General features: G+C 44.8%; 1 long non-coding RNA gene across 2 annotated transcripts in view; it reads left to right on the top strand.

Annotated features, from left to right (window-relative positions):
- The first annotated feature begins 11,289 nt into the window (after positions 1 to 11,289).
- LOC133252441 (uncharacterized) overlaps positions 11,290 to 27,709 on the top strand; it is a 30,335-nt gene continuing 13,915 nt past the window's right edge. Inside the window, exons 1-4 of one of the 2 annotated variants that reach the window (XR_009737929.1) lie at positions 11,290 to 12,332; positions 21,138 to 21,234; positions 21,437 to 21,529; positions 22,762 to 23,030. This is a non-coding gene — a long non-coding RNA (uncharacterized LOC133252441). Of the gene's footprint in view, positions 12,333 to 19,023; positions 19,222 to 21,137; positions 21,235 to 21,436; positions 21,530 to 22,761; positions 23,031 to 27,709 lie in introns of those variants that run through there. The other variant, XR_009737930.1, reaches the window with a different exon arrangement.

Here is a 27,709-nt window from a genome sequence, read left to right as displayed (position 1 = left end):
GAAGGAAGTTTAGGGTGGCTATAGGATTATATTCTTTAAGCCTTTCAGCAGTGTTGGGTTTATTTGTCGCAGCACCGCAAAGCTAACCTTAATTCAATTACTGCTCGTGTGTACGTGTGCTCAGCTGTATCTGACTCTTTGCACCCTCATAGATTGTAGCCTGCCAGACTTCTCTGTCCATGGGATTTTCCTAGCAAGAATACTGGAGCAGGTTGATATTTCCTACCCAGGGATCAAACTTGCATCTCTTGTGTTGGCAGGTGGATTCTTTACCACTGCGCCACCTGGGAAGCCCAATCTCATTGAGCAGTGAGAAACAAAACCTGACCTGAGAACTAGAAGACCTGAATCTTATTATTATTTTTTTTTTTCAGGAGCTCTCTCTTTTTTTTTTTTTTTACTTTGAACTTCACCTTTCTTGACCCTAATCTTATCTGTAAAATGAAAGTGTTGGATTAGATCATGATCATTTTAAAGGTTTATTCCAACATTAATAATCTGTGTTATCTTCTTTCTTAAAAGTATCTCTTTATGAAGCTCTAGCGATATCCCCTGGTGGTTGTATTCGATGAAAATTTCCACCCAAGCAAAAGATTTGGAATGTGACCTTCACCATGACCTCTGTTTTGCTTCTCCTCCTTTCCCTTCTGCCCACACCACCTGTCCTCTCTTCCTTCCTGATTCATCTCATCCACCAGCCAGAGAGTAGGTCCAGAAAACCTCAGTCATTTCTTTGAGCTTAGCTGCTGCTGTATGCTTCCAGCTGAAATTCCATCTGGAGCTAATGTTTTAGGCCAACTCCCCCTGTGAGAGCTGTCTTTTTTTCTGTTGCGCCTCTCTGCCCTGCACCCCAGGGGTGGTTTGGGCAGAACTGGCCACTAAGGACGAACACTGTATTTTTTCTTCCCCAAGTCAGAGCTCTTTTGGAATCAGGATGCTCTTGATAACTCCCTCTGGGAATGTGAATCTGTGCTAGGCGCTGTATTCGGCAAGAAGGACCCGGCCTTGCCTTCATGGCACTTACATGCAAGCTTAGGTACTGCCACTCAGTTAGAAAATGGTTAAGCTTTTTATTTCACGGTGCTTTGAAGTCTAGGAAGTGTGTTTTTATGGTAACTCAATTCATCTCTAAAATAACTCAGTAAGAGACCCCCTGCCAGTCCAGCGGGTAAGACTCTGCACTTCAGACGTAGAGAGCAGACTTGTGGACACAGTGGGAGAAGATAAGGGTGGGATGAATAGAGAGACTAGCCTTGAGAAATATACACTACCATGTGTAAAATAGATGGCTAGCGGGAAGGTGCTGTATAACACAGGGAGTTCAGCCCCGGTATTCTGTGACAAGCCAGAGGGGTGGGATGGGGGATTGGGGGAGGTCAGAGGGAGGCTCAAGAGGGAGGGGATATATATTTATATATATGTGTAATTATATGTATATGTATATATGTGTATATACATACATGTATATGTAAATGTATATTTATGGCTGATTCACATTATTGTAAGGCAGAAAACAACACACTCTTGCAAAGCAATTATCCTCCAATTAAAATTTTTTAAAAAAATTTAAAAAGGACTGTTTCCAATGCAGGGGGCAAGGGTTTGATCCCTGGTCAGGGAACTAAGATCCCTCTTGCCACATGGCCAGGCTAAAATAGAATAAAATAGCTCAGTAAGTCTGATATTTTTCTTCTCCTGTGACAGGTGATTCTCCTAAGAAAACATCATAATGGGCAGAATTAGGGCTGGAATCCACATCTTCTAACCATGAAATCTACACTTTTTTCCTTTTCCCTTTCATTAATCTAATAAATATCTTCTCTAGATCCATGCCTAGATCCTTCAGGCAGGACTCTGCACACCCATGAAACTTGGCTCATGTGTTGGTGTATAAATGATTGGTTTGTAATATGCCACCCATCCTCCCAATTGGATTGGAAATGCATTGAGAATAGAGTCTGTTTCTGAGCCATCCTTATGACTAAATAAGTCTGGTTTATAAGTTAAGTGTGTTTTTTTCTATAGCACCAAAACCCTTCACATTGTGTCATGATAATAGTAACCAGGACCGGCTATCTGTTGAGATAGTAAGAAGTTGCTTTTGGGTGTGAAAACCTGGAGGACTCCCCTTTTCTTACTGCCTCCCAAATACCTTTCTTCATGATTAAAAGAAAAAAATTCGGCTGTCATGGGTCTTTGTTGCTGCATGCGGGCTCTCTCTAGTTGCGGCGAGCGGGAGCTATGCTTTGTGGCGGCGTGCCAGCTTCTCTCTGTGGTGGCCTCTTTTGTTGGGGAGCATGGGCTCCAGAGAGCAGTAGAGGCTTCGGTAGTTGTAGCATGCAGGCTTTAGGAGTTGTGGTGCACAGGCTTAGTTGCCCCAATGCATGTAAAATCTCCCCAGACAAGGGATCAAACCCATGTCCCTTGCATGGCAGGTGGATTCTTAACCACTGGACCACCGGGGAAGTCCCCAAAATACCTTTCTTAAGTGGTAGTGTAAACTTTCATTTCTAGGCATGTAAGATTTCAAATTAAGTCCCACACAGATGTGAATTCACTACTTTGTGAAAGATTTCTCCCAGACTCTCTTTCAAGATCAGGCCTGGGAAGCAGTTTGTGGAAGAGCTGCACTTGAGACAGGGTGAGGGAGAACCACAGAAAGAGAGAATGAGGACATGAAAAGTGGACTCATGCACTCAGGAGGTGCATGATCTGACCTGGCTGTTTGCCTGGTACTAGTCTTAAAACTTCAAAAAGCCCTTTTCTGGGCTTGCGAGAAGCTGGCTTGAGTGGTGAGAGTAAAAGTAAAGGTGGGCATTTAAGGCACTCTGGCCCAGATCTGAAACAGGCAATTCAAGGGCCGCATGACTCCAGAGTGAAATCAGATGCACAGCCTGGGCTGTCACCCTTGCTGCCTCTGCGAGTTCCCTGCGCCAGGCTGTGCTACTTCAGCACCGAAGACAGCGCCTCGGGAGCCCCTTGACTCTGAGCTGGGACTCTGTGGCTGTTTACATTGGGGACTTCTGTCTGTTTGGTTCAGTGTTCTTGGCAAGCTGTGCTGAAGATTGGGACCTGGGGAAGGCTCAGAATCCTAGGAACTAACCCAGATTCCCTTAAAGTACATTCTTTGGGCTCTCTTTTCTTTTTCCAGCTGCTTGAGGCATTTATCTAATCTTTTCTTCCCCATTCTATCAGAAAGAAAGAAGATAGAGTCCTATGGCATCTCTTTCCCCATCCCCATAACTAATCTGGTTCCTTCTGGTCTAAGTATGCTCTTTTTTTCCTTGGACCCCTTGCTGTTTTCCATGCAAGAGTTGTCTAAACTACCCTGGATTTTGGGGAAAGTATGGATAGGCACTAAGGTATAACTGACAAGACAGCAGCATGCCTATTTCTTTTCCACTTTCCCAGGTGGTACATGGACATTTTGCAGCGCCTTAGATCAATGGATATTCTCCCACTAGTAGGAATTTCAGGTTCAATTTCAGGCCACGGTAGAAGATAGTCTCCAAGAATCTTCAGGGCCTCAGAGATGCCACAAAGCATGCAGTAAAAGGCACATTGATATTCTACCTCTACAAGAGGCTGCCCTGGTTATAGTTCTAATTCTTCACCAACTGTGAAGATTAGAACAGGTCACTTAACTTCCTGGAGCCTCAGTTTCCTCAACTATAAAAAGAGGGTAACAACAAAAACCCATCTTGAGTAAAAATTAATGGGATCATTCATGAGAAATCCTGTTGTTGACTGCAGAGTACTACCCAATAATTAATAATAACAGTCCCTGCAAAACCACTGATAGGAAGATATCGGCATTTCTGGTTTCCAAACCCCAATGTGGGCTGTGAGAGGGTCAAACAATGCCTGTCAGAGAGACACAGATAGTGATGCCAGGACAATTCAAAAGGACACTTGTCATCCTACCTTGAGTTGGCCATTGTCTCTGAGCTTGGCTTTAGTCCCTTCTGTATCTGAATTTTTTTTCTTTCATTAACTTAATAAGCCAGGGACACTCACACTGACACCCTTGATTTATCAGACAGTCACAGTGCTGCTGGAGACAGCTAGTGACACATCCCTGCCTCCACCTCACTTCCCACTGGCAGTTATACATCCCAGAATCTTGCAGAAACCTATGGGTTTTTATTTGTCATTGCCCACATGCTCTCATCCACCCCTCGGCTACCTTCATGTCACTTCCACTCATTGCTGCCACATCTTTTAGATAATTTGACCTTCCTATGGAGTTCCTAGGGAGAAGGCAATGGCACCCCACTCCAATACTCTTGCCTGGAAAATCCCATGGACGGAGGAGCCTGGTAGGCTGCAGTCCATGGGGTTGCTACGAGTCGGACACGACTGAGCAAATTCACTTTCACTTTTCACTTTCATGCACTGGAGAAGGAAATGACAACCCACTCCAGTGTTCTTGCCTAGAGAATCCCAGGGACGGGGGAGCCTGGTGGGCTGCCATCAATGGGGTCGCACAGAGTCGGACACGACTGAAGCGACTTAGCAGCAGCAGCATGGAGTTCCTAAGAAAGACTACTTTGTGTTTTCTCTAAGAGAGGGTAAGCCCTAAGGCTGTGGACAATGCAATTCCTGCCTCTATGCTCACAGAGGCGTTCAGGCTTTGCCAGTCCTAGGGTGGTCTGTACAATGATCATGCTTGGTTATCTACACCGACTCCACTTCCCCTTCTTTTCTAACAGAGCTGCAACTGGGTTCATGTATCCTCCATTCCCCACGTAGCCATGTACCTGCAGAAAGCTGACCTTGTCCCCCAGCTCCAGAGTAAGCCTCTGTTGTCTCCCCTGTGCCAGCGGTTAGTGCTGTGAGGTCTCTGGAAAAGGCTTCCTTACCTCTAAGAGACGGTGACGTCTGGATGAGATGCTGAGAACTGTTGCTGCCAAACTGCTACTGGCCTAATATTAAAGCCAACATCGTGGATGACAGAGAAGTGAAAAGAACCTAGGTTCTTGGTCACATTGCTATGCTACCAAATCAATCAAGTCTGAAGCCTGCATTTCTTCTGGCCTTCCAGTTTTGTGAGATAGTCAAGTTCCGTGTTGATTGAGCAGGGGTTTCTGTTACTTGCAGCTAAAAGCATTCTTTTCTAATACACTCAGTTGCTGGTCAGGAGATGAGTCTAGGTCATTTGTAAAAGATACAGTGCACACTTGACCTGCTGTTGAGCTCCACAAACAGTACTCCAGATGAATTTACTGAGCTTAAACCAACAGCATTTCACTTACTCCTGCCAATCTCAGCCACATGTTTCCAATGATGTAAGCTGGCAGTTGTTAGGAGACATATTCTGCGTTTATGGATTCTGTTTTCTTAGATATTCAGATTTGTTCTTAATCATAGCTGATTCTATTTCTTCTGGATGTTAATCCTCATCTTCTAACTCAATTGCTTGATGTACATAGTTTTTTTTTGTTTGGGTAGGAGAGATATCCTCTGGTTAAACAGAACAAGAAGCCTACCAGGGTAGGAGATATTTGTCAAGTAGCAAGACTCTTTTCTCCTTAGAAGCCAGTTTGGGAGCCCAAGATTCTATATATAAAGGGTTTCTGGAGGCCATATTTGTTAATCTTCCTTGAAGGACCATATTAAGAGGGTATCATGCCCACCCTTCTAGGCAAGACTCTTCAGCTGACAATCTGTCAGTTACAATAATGATTTCTTCCTCTCAGCTCTGTGTGTTGTCTGACTCACGGGGGTGGTAGAAAGTGGAGGAAGCCATTAAAAAAATTTTTTTTTTTTGGCCATGCCTTGCAGCATGAGGGATCCTAGTTCCCTGACCAGGGATCGAACCTACATCCCCTGCATTGAAAGTGCAGAGTCCTAACCACTGGATCACCACGGAAGTCCTGGAGGAAGCCATTTTTAAAGACTGATTCTTTACACTCATAGATAGATGACTGATGAGCCACTAGATGGAAATCAGAAAAGAAAGACAAATGGGGAAACAGGGGGACACAGGAAGCTGTAAGGAAATTAGTTTGTCCTCCCAACAGATGCCATAATATAACCCGGTCAAAAAATCATATTGAGGGCCTCCGAAGTGCAAGTGTTGTTGAGAGGGAGCATTGAGATACTTTCTCTATCCTTGGGGTTTCATAGTCTAGCTGAAAGATGATATAAACAAGCAAAAAGTTACTTTTAGCTGTAAAACTAGCTGAATAGAAAATAGGAATTAAAAAAAAAAAAGAAAATAGGAACAATTGTTCTGGACAACAGAGCCATCACAAAAAGATAGATCACTAATTTTTCAATTTTTCCAAATGAAGTGTATAGATATCAATTGAGAAGAAAGGGAATTTTGGGCTACAATGACTAAGAAACTATGAAGGATATGAGAATACTTTCAATATCATCCCTATCATAATCACTATGACTACTGCTGCTCCGACAATAAGATATTCTGTAACTTGAGCATCTACTGTAAGGCGATACTTGGCATTTCACTATAATCACTTAGTGTCTGCATTAGCATTTTAAGGTATTGTCCTCATTTTGTAATAATGAAACTGGGAATTAGATGCCTAGGAATTTTAAGAAAGTTTCATTGAGGTGTAGTTCACATTCCATACAATTCACTCATTTAAAGTATACAATTCAATGCTTTTTAGAATACTCACCATAATGCAACCATCACCACAATTTTTGAACATTTTCATCACTGCAAAAAGAAACCACAAGTCCATTCTCCCCAGATTCCTGAGACTTTTGCTTAAGGATTAAAAAAAAAAAAATCTTTTGGCCACACCCCATGGCATATGGGATCTTAGATCCTTAATCGGGAATCATGTGGTATCTTAGCTCCCCAATCAGGGATCGAACCCACAACCCCCTGCATTGGCAGCATGGAACTTTAGTCAATAGACTACCAGTGAAGTCTCTTGCTTAAGGATTTTGAACTCAGGCCTATTGGGCACTGAAGGATTTGTTAATGCTTGCAACTCTGGCATGAATAGAATATTACTTGGCCTCCCAAGTCCTACTAACTTTGAGACTAATTCTGACAAGACAAGGAAGTAGATAGTTCAGTTTAAATATGAGGATGAATTCCTGAATGAATGCTTTCTAAATAGTGCCTAGAGGGTTCGATTTTCCAATGTACTGAGATATTGGAAGTTCTAGAACTGCATTTTTGTCCATTTCTCTCTTCTATGTTTATGTGCTGCCCAAGGCTGAGACTGTTGGAAATTTCAAATAAAATTTCCTTGGCAGTGTGGGCTGAGAGCTGAGAAAGATGATTCATAGATGACTAAACAAACAGCGCTTAACACCCTTGGCCTTACCTTCAAGCAAGGAAATTGGTTACTGAATAGCATGCTCTACGAAGGCAAGGGCTCTGTCTCTTCTCTCATCCCTGAGTGGTTTAACCAAGTTAGAAATCTCTAACCAAGTTAGAAATTGATCTGTCGGGAGTTCTGAACTCCCGACAGATCGCTCTGTAGGAGAACGGGTCAACAAAACTTAAAGCATAGTGTGTAAGTATAAAATCCTGGAGGGCTGAGACATGGACTCCAGAACTGAATGTTAAAATATCTGAACTGCAAGGACTAGGATGTTGAAATATTAAGCAAGGACCTGGACTCTTTTTTCTTTTAGTTTAAGGGCTTTAACATTTTATTTCGTTTCATTGCACTTAAAAAAACCTCTCTGAGTATTCTGTCTTTTGCAGACTCTTTGCGACCCCATTGTAGCCCACCAGGCTCCTCTGTCCATGAAATTCTCCAGGCCAGCATACTGGAGGGGTAGCCTTTCCCTTCCCCAGGGGATCTTCCCAACCCAGGGATTGGACCCAGGTCTCCCGCATTGTGGGTGGATTCTTTACCAGGTGAGCCACCAGGGGAGCCCAAGAATACTGGAGTGGGTAGCCTTTCCCTTCTCCAGTGGATCTTCCCGAGCCAGGAATCAAACCAGGGTCTCCTGCATTGCAGGTGGATTCTTTACCAGCAGCTCTCAGGGAAACCTGTGTATTCTGTCAGATGCAATATAAGATGAGTAAAGAGAATATATTCTTGTTTCTAGAAATAGTGGTTCCTAGAAGTTCTCCTGTTCCTGCTATTTTTTTAATCTTAGAATGAACTTTCATTTATTTTAAAAATTTATTTATTTTTGATTGGAGGATAATTGCTTTACAATATTGTATTGGTTGGACTTCCCACATGGTGCAGTGGTAAAGAATCTGTCTGCTAATGCAGGAGATGCAAGAGATGTGGGTTTGATCCCTGGGTCAGGACGATCCCCTGGATGAGGAAATGGTAACACATTCCAGTATTCTTGCCTGGAGAATTCCATGGGCAGAGGAGTCTGATGGGTTACAGCCCATGGGTTTGCAAAGAGTCAGACATTACTGAGCACACAACACAACAACAGCATTGTGTTGGTTTCTGCCACACATCAACATGAATCAGCTATGTATACATATGAGGATCTGGACTCTTCTGATATCTTATTTGAGTAACCTAGAACAGAGAATCAGAGTGTTGGACTTCAAATGGGCCCGTCCAGACTGTTTTTGGCCCTGAGATGGAAAGAATATTAAGTAACTTGTCTAAAATCACAGTTTTTCAGTGGAGAAAGAGCTGAGCTTTAAACCCAAGTCTGTCTGATTCCAAAATGCATGTTCTTTCCACTACGAAAGTGTTAGTCACTCAGTTGTGTCTGACTCTTTGCAACCCCATTGACTGTAGCCCACCAGGTTCCTCTGTCCATGGAATTCTCCTGGCAAGAATACTGGAGTGTGTTGCCATTCCCTTCTCCAGGGAATCTTCCAGACCCAGGGATCGAACCCGGGCCTCCTCCATTGCAGGCAGATTCTTTACTGTCTGAGTCACCAGGGAAGCCCTCTTTCCACTATACCAATGTGCTAAAAGCAAGTAGTCAGGAAGGAAAACCAAAGACCCAGAAGAATGAGTGATGAACAAAACATACTCTGAGCATCCTGGAAGGGGTAGAAACTGCTTCTCTCCTGGCCACAGGAAAGGTAGTCCCAATCTCCAGAGGCTATTTTGAAGGTGAGGAGCTGAAGTTTGCTCCTTTCAGTTTGTTTCATCTCTCTGGGCTTCTGTTTGCACCTCTGGAAGATGCGAGGTAGGTTATGGAGAGGCGGGGAGGTCAGAATGGGGCTCAGAACAGTAAAGTCCCTCTCATCTCTAATAGTCTCCACACCTCGCAGCATATTTATTTCTTCATCTTTTAAACTTGATGGGGCAAACCATGGGCCTCACATAAATTCCCACTTTCATGTAACATTGCCAATGGTGTGACATCTTTATTTTCCATGCTGGTAGGAAAAAAATGAAGAGGAGCAAGTTCAGACACATGGGCGGGGGCCGTGAGCCTTCCTCTAGTCTCACCCCGCAGAGAACTGCCCCGGTCAATTCTCTGGTTTCTTTTCTGAGGTCCTGCAGAGAAGAATGAGATCATGTCTGAAAAGGGAACTAAGCTTCTTGGAGCAAGAAGCTAAATAACTCCAATGCCCACAAGTGCCATTATCTGGCTTCCATTTCGAATCCTGATTCAAGGACCTGATTGAGTTTATCTTTTGAAAGAACTGGTCAGCTCTTGAATCAGAGAGTTGAGTCCTTTTCTTTTCCTCTTCTGGGTTTTTGAATGGTGTTGAGAGCCCCTACTGCCATGGCAACAGGAGATGTGGAAAACTGAACCTGAAATCGTGGGATGGAAAGGACCCTGTGGAGAAGGCAGCCTCTGAGGGACCAGAGAGTCCTTATCCTGAAGGTGGATAGGAAGCTGGTTCTTTGCTTCATCCTGACATTGTCCTCTGTGGCTAAGATTTTAGGCACAAATGTTGACTGGTTCTGGTGTCATGCAAACCTCAGTCTGAATGCCAGCTCTGATATGCCAGCTCTGTCACACGGCTGTGCGACAGCTGGCAGGCTGATTAACCTCTCTGAGCCTGTGCTGTAGGACTGTTGTGTGGATTGTATCAGAGGATAAATCATTGGGTGCTTGGCACTTATTAGATGCTCAATAATTAGGAGTCCTTGTGGCCTATTTTAAGTGTTAGTTTCTTAGCTCTTGTTCCACGTGCTCTGCTGGCTGTCTCTAAAGATGTGGTTCCATCCATTCGGAAGCATATGGGTAAAATCAAGCTCCTCTATGTCAGGCTTACTTAGATCTGGGAGGATCAGGAAAAACCTGCCTGACATTCTCCTTGTACACCCGGCTCTTCTCTGCTCAAGTAGTGATGATGATGGAGGGGAGAGACATTTGCAGGCAGAGAACCAGGAACCAGAAAATCTGGATTCCTCCAGCCTCGGCACACACAGACACTCTGGGCCAGTCATTTCCTCTCACTGGCTTTGAACATCTGCTCTGTCACATGGGTTCCTGAGGCCTGTAACCTATTGCCCAAGCCTTCTCCCCTGGGCTAATCCAAGCTGGGTGTTGTCTGCCAGGCCAAGTGCAATCTCTAGTTGAATCACCATCTCTCCACAGCTCTGGAAAAGTTAGGAAAGGACAGCCGCGGGAAGGGGTGAGGAGGGACGAGTACATAGAAAACCAAAGCTGCTAGATGCCGTTGCATCCTCTGCCTCGGGCATTTTGTCAACAGTTGGGCCATTGGTCACCTACCAACAAATCCCCATGAATCAGGAGAGAGGCTAGAGGGACTCAGAAGCTCACTGCATGCATTTGGGCAGGTCGCTCCATCTCACTGGGTCCCAGAATCCGCATCTGTAAAATGAGAGGGTTTGATCCTTTCAACTCTGCTGCTCTGATAATGCACTTACATGGGAGGATGCTGCCTGGGTTCCAAGGGCCAGGGGCCAGCAGCCAGGAACTCCAAGGTGGGGCTCTCAGTTCTAGCTTCTCCGCTGCTAGAAGCCTGCTCAAAGGGAAGGGCAAAGGTCATGGCTTGAACTGAGGTTTTCTTTGCCTCTTGTGTGATATTCTTCTCCTCTCTTACAAGCCATGGAGGAGAGCTGATGGGGAGAGGAATTCTTAAGGAAGCAGGCGTGGTGCATTGAAGGGGACCCCCTCTCCCTTTCTCGTTTAGTATTACTGTTTTTTCTCAATAAATATTTATTGAGCACCTATGATGAACTCAGTACTTGTTCACATCAGTGTACAAAACAGACAAATCCATGTCTTTGTAAAGCATATGCTCTAGTGCAGGGAGACAGACAGTAAAAAATAAAGGTAGAAAATCATATCTTAACAATATTTTCTTGGCTATAAAGACTAGAAGAGATACGGAATCAAGGTTGTGACTGTGGGGTTTTGATAGAGGGCAGTGGTAATAATTAAAATAGTTGACTTTGAAGGAAGATTGATACAGGCTGGCCAAGGGGAGGACAATATTTAGAATATAACTACATTTAATATTCACAAAATGCTTTTTAATAATGATATTCATTAGTGCTACTTGTTAATAATTAATAAATGAGCCATCCTCCGTTCATCCGATTTTTTCTTTCATAAAGTCTTCCGCAGCTCTGGGGTGTCCCCGGCTGTCCAACTTTTATTCTTTTTGTCTCCCTCCCCTTATGGATGTTCTTGTTTCTTGCCTGGTCACCTGGGCTTTTTCCATCTCGAATCTTCCTCCGGCCTCGCCCCTCCTCCACCCGCCTCCCCCCATCCCGCTCTGCTCTAGCTCTCTGGCCAGCCTGTCAGTTTCAGTCCGATGAGGGCAAACCGAGTGGAACAAGCTGGTGGATGGGGGAGAAGAGGAAGGGCAAGCCTTCGAGCAGCCAGATCGCATAGCGAGATCCCCCGCCGCGGCTTGGGCGGAAGTTCCTTCGGCTCGCGTTTTAGAAGTGGCTGGGGCGCTGGGGACTGACCGTACTGCAGTTGAGCGGGGAGGGTGGGGCGGAACGATGATGATCTCCTCTCCTTTCCGAGGAAGAGGGCCACCTGGAGCATAGGCGCTCCACGGCGAACCCCTGCTTCTTCAGATTGAGAATAAGGGTAATGATGCTAGGCTAGTCATCATACTAGCTCAGGCTTCTTGTGAGAGATCAGTTTTAAAAGTAGAAGACAGGGCTTTGGTAGGTGCTGTGCTAAATCTCAAGAGATTCTTCCCGAGGCCGAGCAGGCGGCTCTGTGCTGGGTTCCCAGGGGAAGGGCGATGACGACACCACCTTATGACGTCCAGGAGTTTGTGTTTCCCCATGGGGGGAGGAGCGGGGAGGCGTGCCACTCCCTGTGGCAGAATGCAGGCTATTTTAAAGCCAAGGAGAGGGTCTGTCCTGGCTGGAGGACTAGTGACCACCCCTCTAGGTATTGCACTGGAGTATATGTAACTGTGACCACTATATGTTCACATTCCAATGATGACTTGGATTGAAAAGGTACAATTGAAGGACACGTTTAAGTATGGGATGGGTCTCAGTTTCACATAAGGAATTTGGTGACCTGAAGTGCTGGGTATCGCTCAGGATGCTGAGTCTGGTGTGATGAAGGCAAAAGGGCTGAGAATGTTGTTACCATGCTGGGAAGAAGCCCTTTCCGTACCAGAAGGTTCACGCCTCACTGATGATTTTTATAGATGCTGGTCCTTCAGACTCCTTGGTGAACTGCGTGTATTTTTACATTCTGTTCCAGCAAAACACTTAGAGGCAAGCATGTTTGTCATTTGTTTTTGTTTCTGAATCACCTACTTGTGCTCTGTACCCATTTTCCATTGTTTTATTTTTTGTATATTTTTTCTTTGTTGGGGCTTTTAATATGTTATGACTAATACTCTTTTTCTGACTTGCTGCCAATAATTTTTCAAGTTGGTTTGTCGTATTTTTTTTTTCTTATACCTTTAGGGGGTATAGTTGTGTACTATAAAGTGCACATAGTTAAAATGTTCAATTTTGTTTGAAATAGTATTTCAAAACTGGTATAAACCAGTGGTATAAACTGGTGGTATAAACTGGTTATACCAGTGGTATAAACCAGTGAAGCCATCATCATAATCAGATTAACATGCATTTTATTCACCCTTCAAAGAGTTTTCAGACTTCCCTAGTGGCTCAGATAGTGAAGAAAATGAAAACCAAAGTGAAGGTGGTTCAGTCATGTCTGACTCTTTGAGACATCATGACTGTATAGTCCATGGAATTCTCCAGGCCAGAATACTAGAGTGGGTAGCCGTTCCCTTCTCCAGGGGATCTTCCCAACCCGGGGATCGAATCCATGTCTCCCTCATTGCAGGCGGATTCTTTACCAGCTGAGCCACAAGGGAAGCCAGTAAAAAATCTGCCTGCAATGCGAAAAGACTGGGTTTGATCCCTGGAAAAGGAAGATCCCCTGGAGAAGGGAATGGCAACCTACTTTGGTATTCTTGCCTGGAGAATTCCATGGACAGAGGAGCCTGGTGGGCTACAGTCCATGGGGTTAAAAAGAGTAGGACACGACTGAGCGACTACACTTTCATTGTCAAAGAGTTCTCGAGGCCCTTGGTAACCCCTTATTTCTCTGTCTTCATCCCCAGGCAGCCTCTTGATCCCCTTCCTGCCACTATAAATTAATTTACAATTGCTAGAATTTTATATAAATGAAATTATACAGTATATGCTCTTTTTCATCTGGCTTCTTTCACTCAGTGTAATGATTTGAAGATTCACCCCTGTTGCTGCTTGGGTCAAGAGTGTGTTCTTTGTTGCTGAGTAGAGTCCATTGTATGGATATACCACAGTTTGTGTATCCATTCACCTGTTGATGGACATTTGGATTGTTTCCAGTTTGTGGCTATTAAAAGTTGAGCTTCTGTGAAGATTTATGTATAAGTCTTTGCATTTCAAGTAGGTTTTGACAGCTGGAGGTGAAAATATATTTCAGACAAAAGGTCACAGAGAAGCAAAGGCAAGAGGTGGACAGGGAACAGGGTTGTAGCAGTCTGGGGTAGATAGCATGAAGGATATTCACTTGGAGAGCAAAGTGAGAAGAGAACAGTTTGGGGGTGGATCTCAAAGGGCTTTGGAGCGTATGCCTTGGGCTTTATTTCATTCTATACACAATGGAGAGCCATGTAATTTTTTTAATTGAAATATGGTTGTTTTACAGTGTTGTGTTAATTTCTGCTGTACAAAAAGTGGTTTAATTATACATATACTATACATTTTTTTTTAACCATTATGGTTTAATTTTTTTTTTAAGGCAGGAAAGACACAATTGGAATTCCAGCTCTTCAGATTAACAGCTCCTCAATCCATATTTTGCTGAATGTGTGTGTGTGTGTGCTAAGTTGCTTCAGTCGTGTCCGACTTTGTGCAACCCTATGGACTGTAGCCTGCCAAGGTCCTCTGTCCATGGGGTTCTCTCCTCAAGAATTCTGGAGTGGGTTGCCATTTCCTTCTTCAGAGGATCTTCCAGAACCAGGGATCAAACCCGTGTCTCTTAAGTCTCATGCATTGGCAGGTAGGTTCTTTACCACTAGCACCACCCAGGAAGCCCACATTTTGCTGAATAGTTAAGCTAAATGGTCAGTTTGCTTTTCATGTTAGCATGGGGAGAGATTTTCTTATGCTGAAGTTCAGAACCAGCAGTAGCAGAGTCTCAAGGTCATGGAGGAAAGGAAAGTCCTCCTCTCTTATGTTCCCCACTTGTATAAGAAAATAATTCTATTGAACTCTTCCTTGTCCAGGTATCCCGTAAGTAGTGGGATGTATACACTCTGAAAGGGTTTGTAAAATGTAAAAATGGATTTCTGGTAAATAAATTCAAATTTCTCATTACTTTCTATTAAAAAATTGGAGCTGTATGACTATAGAAAAATCCCACCTTAGAAAGATCATCCTTATAAAGTGAATTCGTCAGGGTCCCAACAGGAAAGAGGCAACACACTAGAATTGGGTAAGTCAAAGGGACATAAAAAAAAAAAGAAAAAGCTCTTTACAAAGGTGTGGGGCTGTAGGGTGGCCACAGGAGACAGTGACATAATCAGAAAGGACAAGTGGAGAGAGTGTTACCGGAGCCTGAAGGGAAAGCTGTGTAGAGTCAGCCTCCCTTTGTGGAGGGACACACTTAGCCTGAGATGACCAGAAAAATAAATACTGTGTTCACATCCTTGTCTTTGCTAATGGCTAACCCCAGCTAGAAGCCCGAGATCATGGGAAGCCTTCGATATGGTCCATGCAAGTAGAAAGTAGGAGGAAGGGTGAGAATACTTTTGGGAGGCGTGTGAAATTAACTTGTTACATTTGCCCCCACCCCTTGTCCCCCATCCTGATCCACTCTCCATCCTTCACTCTGCTTTGGGCCTCAGGACCACCCTTGCCCTCTGGCTTCAGGATGCACCACCTGGAGGAGTGGCGGGGTGTCTATTTCCCTGGCTTCTTCCTTGCTGCCTTGCTACAGATGGCTGTGTCCCTGTACCAAAGGCCACAGCTCCTATTAGGGACCATCTCTTTATATAGTTACTGTCCTGGAGGCAGCAGTATTATACTTCTTCTCCTTTTGGGTCCAGGAATGGTAATGGGTTCCCAGTGTTGCTAGCCCTGGGGTACCACGCCATCTCTGGTTAGTTTCTTCTTATCCCGACCACTCCATTATAAATAGTCTCTTATTATTGTCTCTCCTCTTTTACTTGGCTTGAGTTGCCATCTGTATCCTGCCAGGACTCTGGTTGATACAGAAGTCAAATACATGTAAAATTCCACTTGGCTGACCTACTCTATCAGGTTGATTCTGTGAACCTGGATGAACAAACAGGCACCTAGACCAGCTGGCCCATTCCATCATCTCTCCTGGCCGCTGGAGTCCTCAAATCTTCCTGCAGATTGTTCTAGAGCCCCAGGAACCCTTTGCCATTTCAGCCTCCTGCATCTGACTGCTCCATCTTACCTGATCACTGTTGGGAGCCCTAGGTAGATGCTTGCCACATGGTATCTGATTATGTGCATAACCCTATGACTCTATGGTCTCTCCTTGGGTAACAGTACACTTTGCATCTCCTCTATCAGATTGCATGTACCTTGTCTTAAACCCTTTGAGCTGCTACAACAGAATACCATCGACTGGGTGGCTTATATAAAAAAAGGAAATTATTTCTCACTGTTCTAGAGCCTGAGAAGCTCAAAACTGAGTTTTATCAGAAGACTCAGTGTCTGGTGAGAGCCCACTTTCTGGTTCACAGATGGCCATCTTCTTGCTATGTCCTTACAAGGCAGAAAGGGAGAGGGAGTTCTCTGGAGTCTCTTATAAGGACACTAATCCCACTCATGAGGGCTCCACCTTCATGACCTAATCACCTCTCCAAGACTCCACCCCCTAAGACCATCAGGCTGAGGGGTAGGTTTCAACATATGAATTTTGGAGGGACACAAACATTCAGTCCAGAACATACCTCTAGGGCAACTCTGTATTTTTCATGGTGCTTAACATAGGTACTTTCGATTGGTGATTATTGAAAAATGTGGAGTAGTTGCTCTTGTTGTTTAGTCATTAAGTCATGTCTGATTCTTTGCGACCCCATGTACTGTAGGCTGCCGGGCTCCTCTGTCCATGGGATTTCCCAGGCAAGAATACAGGAGTGGGTTGCCATTCCCCTCTCCAGGGGATCTTTCTGAACCAGGGATTGAACCCAAGTCTCTTGCATTGGCAGGCGGATTCTTTACCATTGAGCCACCAGGGAAGCCAAAAATAGTTGCTAACACTTACCAAATATTTACTACCTGTTAGGCAGCACTGTCCTGACTCTTGGGCAAAAGCTCTGTGAAGGAAGAGGTACTACTACTCCAGTTTTATAGTTGAGAGAATGGAGGTACAGAGAGCATTAAGTAAATTGACTAAGATCATAGAGATTAAAAACAAAAAATCAGAGTCACGGTTTGAACCCAGGAATCTGGTTCTAAAGCCCAGATGCTCTAACTACTGCACTAAACTGACTCCAGAGAGGTCTTTAATGGGGTCGTATATCCAGACAACACAGTCAGGACACAGGGATGGATAAAGATGGTCACACAAGATCTCATGTTCTCGACATGGGGGGAGGGCTCAACTTTCTGATGTCACTAAGGCATTTCATTCATTTGGCTCCAGGGCTGCTTTAATGGCTCACATCTGCATTTGAAGAAGTTGCTACAGAGTCCTTAGAGTACATTTGCTTGTTCTTTTCCTTGCAGTCTGCAGATCTTTCCAGGCTCTTTTACATAGTATCCATTATGCTTTTGCAAAACTTCAGAGCTTCCATTATACAGTGGAACAGAGTGAGTCAAACTAACTGAATTACATACCTGTGATCTTCTAAGTTTTTGTCAACTTCTAGTCCATTCCCGGAAGTTGGCCAACTCAAGAGGCAGTGGTCCAAAACTGTGGGCTGGAGCCTAGACATTGTATTTGGCCTTCTCTTTGGCCAAGGGCTGTGCACAAGGAATTCAACTTCTGTGAATTTCATCAGCTGTTGGTATTGGGTTGGCCAAAAAGTCTGTTCAGGCTTTTCTATACAATGTCATGGAAAAATCCAAATGAACTTTTTGGCCAACCCAATATAATGGAAAGACCTTTCCCAGCTTGACACTTTCTGATTTCCTGTCATTTCTGCCCTACCTGTCAGACTTTGTTCTCCAAACATTTATTTGTGGATTATGTCTTAAGCCCAGCTAAGTGTAAGAGAGAGATGATTTTTTCTTTTTTTTACCTTGAAGAACTCCTGGTCTGGTGGACCTAGAGAATTAATATGCCAGAGAGGGGATCATCAGGCGCCAGAACAAGCTGTGTGCTGTGCTTAGTCGCTCAGTCATATCCGACTCTTTGTGACCCCATGGACTGTAGCCTGCCAGGCTCCTCTGTCCATGGGGATTCTCCAGGAAAGAATACTGAAGTGGGTTGCCATGCCCTCCTCCAGGGGATCTTCCCAACCCACGGATCAAACCCAGGTCTCCCACATTGGAGGCAGATTCTTTACCATCTGAGCCACCAGGGAAGCCCTGGTGAATAAGCTGAGAGTAAGCTGAGGAGCCAGTTATGAATTCAGATTCCTGGGCTCCACCTCCAATGTACTGAATTAGAGTCTCTGGTTCTTATGCAGAATCAGGTGGAGAACTCTTGCTGGGCTGCATTTGGATGATGTTGGTGATGGACCACAGATGGGATGCCCAGCAAGAGGTTCCATGGAGGATGGCATTCATCCCTGGACCACCTTCATGTTCTTGGCCATAACTGTGTGAGTCTGCTGTATTATTTACTTCATCATTTTCTTTAAATTTATTCACTTGGAGACCTGAAATATATTTATTGAAAAATGAAAACCTTATGCCAGAAATGGAGAAGTAAATATTGCCACAATAGAAGGCAACTGTAGAGGGAACATGACGGAGGAAAGAAAAAAGGTTATGCAATGCCAGCTAGATACAGCTAAGGGCTCTAGCCCACAATTTCTCAGCTAAAGTGGGAAATTTGCAAGTGTCAGAGAGATGGGAGTCTGGGCTCAGAAAGAGGAAGCCTGGTTACTGAAACAGAGGTCAGCTTGATGTTCAATTTGATGTCATTGATGCTAAACATTTCAAGGTTGAACAAGAAAAGAGACTTTCAAATTGATTTTCTTGACCTTTCTTCAGAAAACATCTTACATAGAGATCAGTGTGTAAGACAGATTAAAAGCAACAACAACAACAAAATAAAAAACAAAGCAGCTGCTCTGAAAAAAGTCAGGGGAGGGGTCCATTTCCTGCTGTGTCAGACCCCAAAGCATTCAGTCTGCACTTTGAGAAGTAGTGGCCTTGGGGAACCACGGGGTTCTGGAGGCTGGTGGAGTAAGTGAAGGTTGAGGACCCGGGCACAGCGACAGGACCCCGCAATCTTTGTGGCAGCAGGGACTGAAGGAGGAGCATGGGGGTAGGTCATGGAGAATTGAAAGGTTGGCTATACCTGCGGTGGGGGAGGGTTATGAGATTTCTGAGCTAGGAGTGAGTTTCTATTTTATTTTACTAGTTTCTTTGAGTCTAAGGAGGCAAAAGGACAGTGGTTTCTTCGTCTGGAGTGCATATCTGGGTTTATCCTTTGGTCAGGAGGGACAAGGAAGTCTCGGCATGGTGATGAAGAAAGGTACATTTGTATTTCAGAGTATTTGCAAAGGCAAATCTTCCTGGAATTTGGGGTTACCTGTGGCCTGGCTCCTGTCCCTGTCACTCTGATGAATCCAGGAATCATCTGATGCTGGAAAGAAACATCATGTGGTCATTCTCAACACGTCTTGAGAATATCTTATGACAACTAATGGGAAGCCTTTTTGACTCCTGAGAAAAGTCTAAGGTGAATCAGTGTGCTCATTTTGGGAGGAAAACCAGAGATGGCTAAGTTGTAATTCTTATCATGTGAAGGTTAGTCAAGACAGTAGCCAACTCTCATGGATATGCTGGCATCCCACCTAGATACCACCCCCCTTTTTAAGATTTTTTTTTTTTGATGTGGGCCATTTTTAAAGCCTGTATTGAATTTGTTACAGTATTGTTTCTGTTTTTTTTTTTTTTGCCTCGAGGCATCTTGGATCCACCTCGAGGCATGCGGGATCTTAGCTTCCCGACCAGAGGTTGAACCCATTGAAAGGTGAAGTCTTAACCACTGGACCTCTAGAGAAGTCCCTAGAGCCCCTTTTGGGGGCTGAAATTCCCAACCCTGGTCACCAGCAACACTGGCCTTGAAGGGTTCAAGATTGTGTCTCTTGTTGCTGTTGGCTCTGGCAGCAGGTGTCCAAGGTTCCAATCCCCTCAAGGAGTGATCTGCTCCATGCCTCGCTAATGTAGGGACACAAAGGCTGGGCCCCTGTCTTCACACTGGGGCAACTCTGCAGGGCCGTCTTAGCTCCAGAGCTCTGTGTAGGATTGATTTGGGTTTTAGTTGCAATCTCATCCTGGGTCAGCTCCCATCTTCCTGTGTTCTTGGTGACATCATGATATGAAACCAGACAATGGAATTACATAATATTAAGTTTCCAGGAAAGTGGAATTCTCCAGAGGAATAAGGATGTCTCCATGAAATGAAACTGCTCAGAGCCACAGGAGCTCCTCCTAAGCCTCCTATATGGGGTGGCTCTTTCCTGGGGACAAATAAAGTCTGAGTCAATAAGATAATACCTGAATGTGTATGTCTACATATACATTAGATATATTTAATGTGTATATATACATATATGTGTATTATGTGTTTTATATATAAATATATATATATATATATATATATATAATGTGTAACCTCTTTCTCCCAGGTGGCGCTAGTGGTAAAGAACCCACCTGCCAGTGTAGGAGATGCAAGAGATGTGGGTTTGATCCCTGGGTCAGGAAGATCCCCTGGAGGAGGAAATGGCAACCCACTCCAGTATTCTTGTCTGGGAAATTCCATGGACAGAGGAGCCTGGTGGGCCACGGTCCACGGGGTTGGAAAGAGTCAGATGCTACTGAGCACACAGCACACAGCGCGTGTGCGCTCACACACACCCGCAACCTTTCCCCTAAGCCTCCTGTATAGGGTGGGCTCTTCCTCAGGGACAAATAATAACATCTGAGTCAATACAAGTAACACTTGAATGTATGTACATATATTATATATAAAATGTATATATTTTATATAGCATTATATATATATACACATTATATAATGTATACATACTATATATACTATATATTTTATATAGCATGTGTATATTATGTAATGTATATGCACATTCTATATAATGTATATATTATATATATATATACACAGTTCAGATATAAAAGTAGCATCTTCATGAGTAGGTGTTCATCTGTGTGTACATCTGTTCCAAACCCAGTTTATATTCCTGCCTGATTTGCTCAGCCTCACCTACTCTCCAGTTCTTGGCTGCCTGATCAACGAAGAACCCCAGCTGCTTCCTCTGTCACCTCGTCTCCTAACACTGCCATCTGTCCCAGCTCCCCAGAGTGAAGGCCAGACTTTGGCAAAGCCTCATTGCATCTGCCGTGGTTGTAGCCACCACAGATCTGGTGCCCAAGGGTGACCAGATGCACCTATAGAGGCTTTGGTTTCAGGGGAAGCCCCAGGTCCCTGCAAGAGACGTGGTTTCCCCAGAGGAGCTGGCTAACATAACTTGCAGGTTTAGGGAGGTTATAATGTCCCATTGGATGAAGTTTGACCACAGGGAGAGACAGGAAGGAACCAACAAATAAATGACTCCCTTTTTCTCCCCCTCCTAGACCGTTCCAGGTGCCCTGACTCCATATGGTCTTTCTGGAGACTTCCGGTGTGAATGAGCGGCTGGCTGTGTTGTCTGATGAAGTTGAAGCCAGCTTGGTAATTACCACCTTGCATTTGTCTCCATCCTTTCCCTCATCTTTTCCCTCCCCTACCTAACCCTGGTGGTCCTGGGATTGCACTGCTGGTAACATGTTGGCACCTAAGATCTGCTTCAGAGGGCTTTCTCTTGGAGACCCACCAAGGTAACGCAGTATCCGAGAGCTTTTCTATGCATTGAAATGAATATTTTGTATTTCAGTGCTGTGTTTAGCATCCAAATATATGAAATGAAAGAAATGAAATACCAACATGTACCTAACAACTGAGCTGGACATATGTGTCACAACTGAATGTGAGTGTTAACATTCAAACAACAGTGGGAAACGGCTAGATTGGTGTCCATAGCTGTGGGGTCCATCCTTGTTAAAGTTGGTGCATTAGTTCTCATCTACCGCTGTGTTATAAGTCACCCCAAAACGTTGTTGTTGTTCAGTTGCTAAGCTGTGTCTGACACTTTGTGACCCCGTGGACTGCAGCACACCAGGCTCATCTGTTCTCAACTGTCTACCAGAGTTTGCTCAAATTTACGTCTACTGAGTCAGTGAGGCTATCTGACCGTCTCATCCTCTGCCACCCCTTCTCCTCTTGCCCTCAACCTTTCCCAGCATTAGGGTCTTTTCTAATGAACCAGCTCTTCATATCAGGTGGTCAAAGGATTGGAGCTTAAGTTTCAGCAACAGTCCTTCTAATGAATATTCAGGGTTGATTTCCTTTAGGACTGACTGGCTTGATCTCTTTGCAGTCCAAGGAACTCTCAAGAGTCTTCTCCAGCACCACAGTTTGAAAGCATCAGTTCTTCAGTGCTCAGCCTTCTTTATGGTCCAACTTTCACATCCATACATGACTACAGGAAAAACCATAGCTTTGACTAGATGAACCTTGGTCAGCAAAGTGATGTCTCTGCTTTCTAATACATGTACAGCAGCTGAGAACAGCGAATGTTTATTATCTGACAGTTCTAAGTGGGTCAGGAATCTGGGAGCAGCTTAAACAGCAGTTCTGGCTCAAGCTCCCTGACGATGCAGTCAGGTTGTCAGCTGGGGCTCCAGGTTCAACTGGCGGAGACTCTGCCTTCACGCTCACTCACGCGGCTATTGGCTGGCCTCAGGTCCTCTCCACGTGTGCCTTTTTGTGGGGCTGCCTCGAGCGTGGCAGCTGCCTTCTTCTGAAGAGAGCAGAAACAGCCTCCAAAGGAAGCCATAGTCTTTTTATAGCTAAATCTTGGAAGTGGTGTACCATTATTTCTGCCATATTCTATTCATTTGAAGTGAGTCAATATATACAGCCCACATTCAAAGGGAGGGGATTACACAAACGTGTGAATACCGAGGGTGGGGATGCTTGGGGGTTATTTTAGAGGCTACCTACCAACCACATGGGTATACTATTCCAGTGGTAACTTGCATCAACTGTCTCTGCTGAGTCTCAGAGAAATTCCCTTCTGTCTTATTCCAGGAGCCTCTTGGGTTTATTCTGGAAATTTTTCTGATTGGGCTGAATAATTTCTGCTGTTTTCGTCTCCAGTTGTGTGGGAGCTGAAAAATCTGTGTTGGTGTTGGTATTTTGGTCAAGCCTGGGAGAAGTGTGGCGTTCATGTAGGAGTGAAGATGGACAGACCCCTGGAATGCCACAGGGACAAGTCACCCTCAAGCGTCCTGACAGTGGAACCACGGGCCTGAGCCATGAGGACTGGACTGTCCAGGCTGCATGACCAATCTCACCTCTGTATTTGGGAAGCAGAGAATGTCGTGCAGCATCTCTCACCCACACCGGCTGCCTCAGTATTGCCGCAGGTACCATGAGGGATGATGGACAGTTGAATGAAGACAGTCTCTGTCCTCACGGCATTTATTTATATGAGCTTAGAGCTCAGAGTGGGAGTTCAAGGCTACACGCATAAATTTGGGACGCATCAAGCAATAGAAACACTTTTCGGCAGTGGTCCTTAACTTTTTTGGCACAGGGACCAATTTCGTGGAAGACAGTTTTCCCACAGATATGGCAAGGGGGTGGTTTGGAGATGATTCAAGTGCATTGCATTTATAGTACACTTTATTTCTTTTATTATTACATCAGGTCCACTTCAAATCATCAGGCATTAGATCCTGGAGGCTGGGGATCCTTGCTTTAGGGGAGTGAGTATAGATAGAGTCCAAAGAGGCTAAAAGCCTCCTGGGCACTCCAATTTTAGTGATTAGGAAGAGGTGGAGCTGCCAGCACAGAAGACAGAGAAGTCCCATCTTATTTGTCCCTAAGCAACGTTTTACCCAGCAGACCAGTGGTTGACCTGGTTAATCCCTGCTTATGAGACTGCCTGTGGGTCCTCACAGCGGCTCCAGGCTCCCAGACCTCCAGATGAGGATAAGCACAGAATAAGGGAGTTCTCGGGCTTCTCTGGGAGTTCAGATGGTAAAGAATTTGCCTGCAGTGTGGGAGACCTGGTTTTGATCCCTGGGCTAGGAAGATCCCTGGAGGAGGGCATGGCAACCCACTCCAGTATTCTTGCCTGGAGAATACTGAGGAGCCTGGTGGGCTACAGTCCATGGGGTGGCAAAGAGTCGGACATGACTGAGTGACTAAGCATGGCACAAGGGAGTTCTCAGCCTCAGGTATTGTTTCTTTTTTTTACATAGGCCTTTTTTTTTTTTTTTGGAGCAGTCTTAGGTTCACAGCAAACTGAGCAGAAGCTCAGACTTCAGAACTCAGAAACCGAAGTTTCTCACAGACTCCCTGCCTCCACCCCCAGGCATGCCTCCCCTATTATCAACACCCCACTCCAGAGGGGCGCACTTGTTAAAACTGATGAAGGTACACGGACACATCATTATGCCTCAAAGTCCGGTGAGTTATGTTAAGGTTCACTAGGGACTTTTCTTGGCGTTGTATATTCTGTGACTTTGGAAAAATGTCTAAGGACAGGTAGCCACCACACAGTACTTTTGGTGCCCTAAAAATCTTTGTTCAGCAGTGTTTTTTAAAACCTCTTTTTAAGAGCAAAGTGGAAGGGGTTGGGGAAGTAAAGGAGCACCATGCTGCTTGTGGCTTCTAGAATAATCCCAGATGTGGTCCTCTGTCTCACTCACAATTGGACCAATGTCTACTGGAGCGGAGTTTCCCGACCCTGGACACTGGAACCAGCAGCTGCGGCTTCAATCCTGCTCACACTTGCCCTCATTTTTCTGTTCCATCTATAATACATGGGAATATTTGTTGACTTCTGAGTCAAGCTATCCATTTTAATTTTCCCCCTAAGATCATGTTCTCTATTAACACTATATAGATGGAGCAGAAAGGTCCACCAGATTTTGAACTTATTGCATCATTTTGAATCCAAGTCTTTTTTGGAGTCAGATGTGCTTCCTTTTGGGTATGAATGATCCCCAAATCTCATATCCCAAGAGTTGAGTCTGATAACAGGCGCAAGAAGGCTAAATTTTATTTAGGTTATTATACCTGAGGCAGGTGAGAGAACATTGATTCTTGATTGTGAAATAAGAAAAATAATATCTTATTTTGCATCAAGTGTCAGTGAAATGATAATGTGGCAGTGTTTCATAAACTGTCAAATGCCCTGTGAATTATAACTGTTACTAAAGAAGGGCCATCAAACAGGGAGGGGGCCCTTTCCATAGATTTGGCTCATGGAAACCTAGTATACCCACTCTACTTTCTTCCAGCAAAGTGCAGTCAGCAAAACTGTGGGTTTAAGAAAAGAATGCACATTCGTTTCTCATTCATCCTTCCTGTAGGCTCTAGTGCTGTAACCAGATATGGACCTGAGGCCATGCCAGAATGAAGGGGAAACATGTGGCCAATTTAATCAATTCAATAAAAGCATCCTTTCAAGCTGGTCCAGAAATTTGGAGCCCAGAGCTCTAGGTAAATGACTGGCAAAATCTTCTGATTCAACTGATAAGATGTTTTGGGGTTGTGTAGATACTACTTAAGAGATCAAAGGTCAAGCAGTAAATGGAGAATCTAATTGGGATTAAAACCTGGAGTCCTTAGGCGGTGCCACTGCAGGGTAGACGCTGGGGAGAGATGGATGAGTCCTGGAAGGGACACATCTAGTTCATTCTTCTGGGCATTAGTCAGGGAACTCCTTTCTGTGGGTCCCTGTCCGCTGGCTCTTCCCAGATTCATTTTAAATGTCACGAGTGATGAATCACTTCCTGGGGATGCCCTTTCCTTAATGCACCATCCTCCGGGAACTGTTCTTTCCTGCTCTTCTCCATGGAAGTCTCCATTTGGGTCAAGGTCACACTGGGGATCTCAGCCTATTGAGACCAGTCTCTTCTCTTTCCCAGAATCATTTTATGACTAAGACCAAAGACAGGCTCAGAGGCCCTGCACAGCAGGAAGGAAGCTCAGGAAACAGAAGCCAGGATGGTTAGGGGAAAACTAAGCAAGGTGGAGAGGGGAATGAAGAGACTTTTCCATAGCATATTATGTCTATAATGACTATTATTATCATCATGGTCATTTGCATCTCTCATGGCAATTTGTTTCTTGCCACTTTGTAATGGTGAGAGAATGGATGCAAACTTCCTAGCATTGGACTTGACACGAATTGGTGCTCAAGGAAAGTTTTCTTCTCTGTATGTGTCTTCTTTCAGCCTTCTCTGTATCACTCACAGTGCCTTGCAGGAAGCTGATGCTGCATTCAATCTCTTGACTGAATAGAGATACTTCATTCTATTTGACTTAACCAGCAAGCAAGCTGTTCAAAAATGTTTCTCAGTTAGGAGCACTCTTTGTCGAGGAAGGGAAACCATGGCCACTCACATCACCGCATGCAAGGGTAGCGGGGCCTGGATGTCTGCAAAGATAAGGACAGCCCTCTCCCCTCACAGGTGAGGGGGAAGCCACGTGAATTTAGTCTTCCTGAATTTCTCAGGGGGTGTTGATAGTTGCTCCCTGCATTACATATTCATCCACTTACTTCTACCCCTAATTGGCTGCCCTAAAAAATTTCACTTAGGACTCAGGACTTTCACTTAGGACTTTCCTGGTGGCTCAGATGGTAAAATGCCTACAATGTGGGAGACCCAGGTTCAATCCCTGGGTCAGGAAGATCTCCTGGAGAAGGAAATGGCAACCCACTCCAGTATTCTTGCCTGGAGAATCTCATGGATGGAGGAGCCTAGTAGGCTACAGTCCATGGGGTTGCAAAGAGTCAGACAGGACTGAGCAACTTCACTTTCACTTTCAAAAAATTTCACTCAGAGACCTCATAATACCTCGTGGCTAAGCAAGGTCCTGACCCCCCTTTTTTCAGAAAGCTGCCTTTCTAGACCTGCTTCCTGCTGTTACCGGAAACACTGAAATGACCCACTCTGGCCAGGTACTATAGTAACCATCTGCATTAGTTATTTTACAACAGGAGGTCCTCGTAAGGAACATGAAACCAACAAGCCACCACCAACCAGAAGAATTCGGGAAAGGTCAAAAGGAGATACCACATGTCCTGCCCTCCGAGAATCCTCCTCGCTGGAATCCATCTTGGTTGAGCAATGCCTGTGTCACCAGGAAGGACCCTGAGTCAGAATGATTGGCCAGAGACAACCTGAAAACTAATCCCATCACCATAAAAACCTGAAACTGCAAGCCACATGGCAGAGCAGTCCTGCTGGATCCATTTATCCTCCTGCTCTCCCCGTGGACAGTCCTTCCCAACAAAGTCTCTGCCTTTGTCGGTACATGTGTCTCCTTAGACAGTTAATTTCTGAGTGTTAGATAAGAGCCCACTCTTGGGCCCTGTAAGAGGTCCCCTTTCCTGCAACATTGCCACTCCAGGACCTGAGATATAAAAAACCTGAAGCTCATGCAGCTGAAAAGAGAAAAGTAATCCACAGAGAAGCACAGCTGCAATCAGAACCCAGGGCTTTGGACTCTCCACCCAGTGCTCTTCCGATTTTACTTAAGCTAGTGCCCCTCTTCTTTTAAAAATATGCAACCCATGAAAGGTTCCATTTCTTTGTGTTCTTAGATGATCATTTCTTAAAAAGGGAATGAATCAAATTAATTTCTAATGAACTCAGCATAAATGACATCCCCCAGAGACATGGCCACTTTTCAAGGTCCCCTCTATGGGGTATCTCAGGTGCTACACTAGGTTGGACGTGGCAGGAGGGGGTGTCTTTTAAGTAGGAGGATTCTTCCTGAGGGGTGAGAAGAAGCTGCAGGACACTTGGGAAGTTGGCTAAGCATCGGTGGTGGGTGGATGGGCTCCAGATTTGAAAGCCCGGCTCGTTTGTCAGTGGGCTACCAGACAAGTGAAAGTGAAAGTTGCTCAGTCGTTTCTGACTCTTTGCAACCCCATGAACTATACAGTCCATGGAATTCTCCAGGCCAGAATACTGGAGTGGGTAGCCTTTCCCTTCTCCAGGGGATCTTCCCAACCCAGGGATTGAACCCAGGGCTCCTGCATTGCAGGTGGATTCTTTACCAGCTAAGCCACAAGGGAAGCCCA

This window comes from Bos javanicus, chromosome 8 (assembly GCF_032452875.1).
Source record: "Bos javanicus breed banteng chromosome 8, ARS-OSU_banteng_1.0, whole genome shotgun sequence".
Lineage (NCBI taxonomy): Eukaryota > Metazoa > Chordata > Mammalia > Artiodactyla > Bovidae > Bos > Bos javanicus.
The sequence above is the reverse complement of the archived record's forward strand: the minus strand, read 5'-3'. Positions and strand labels throughout refer to the sequence as shown.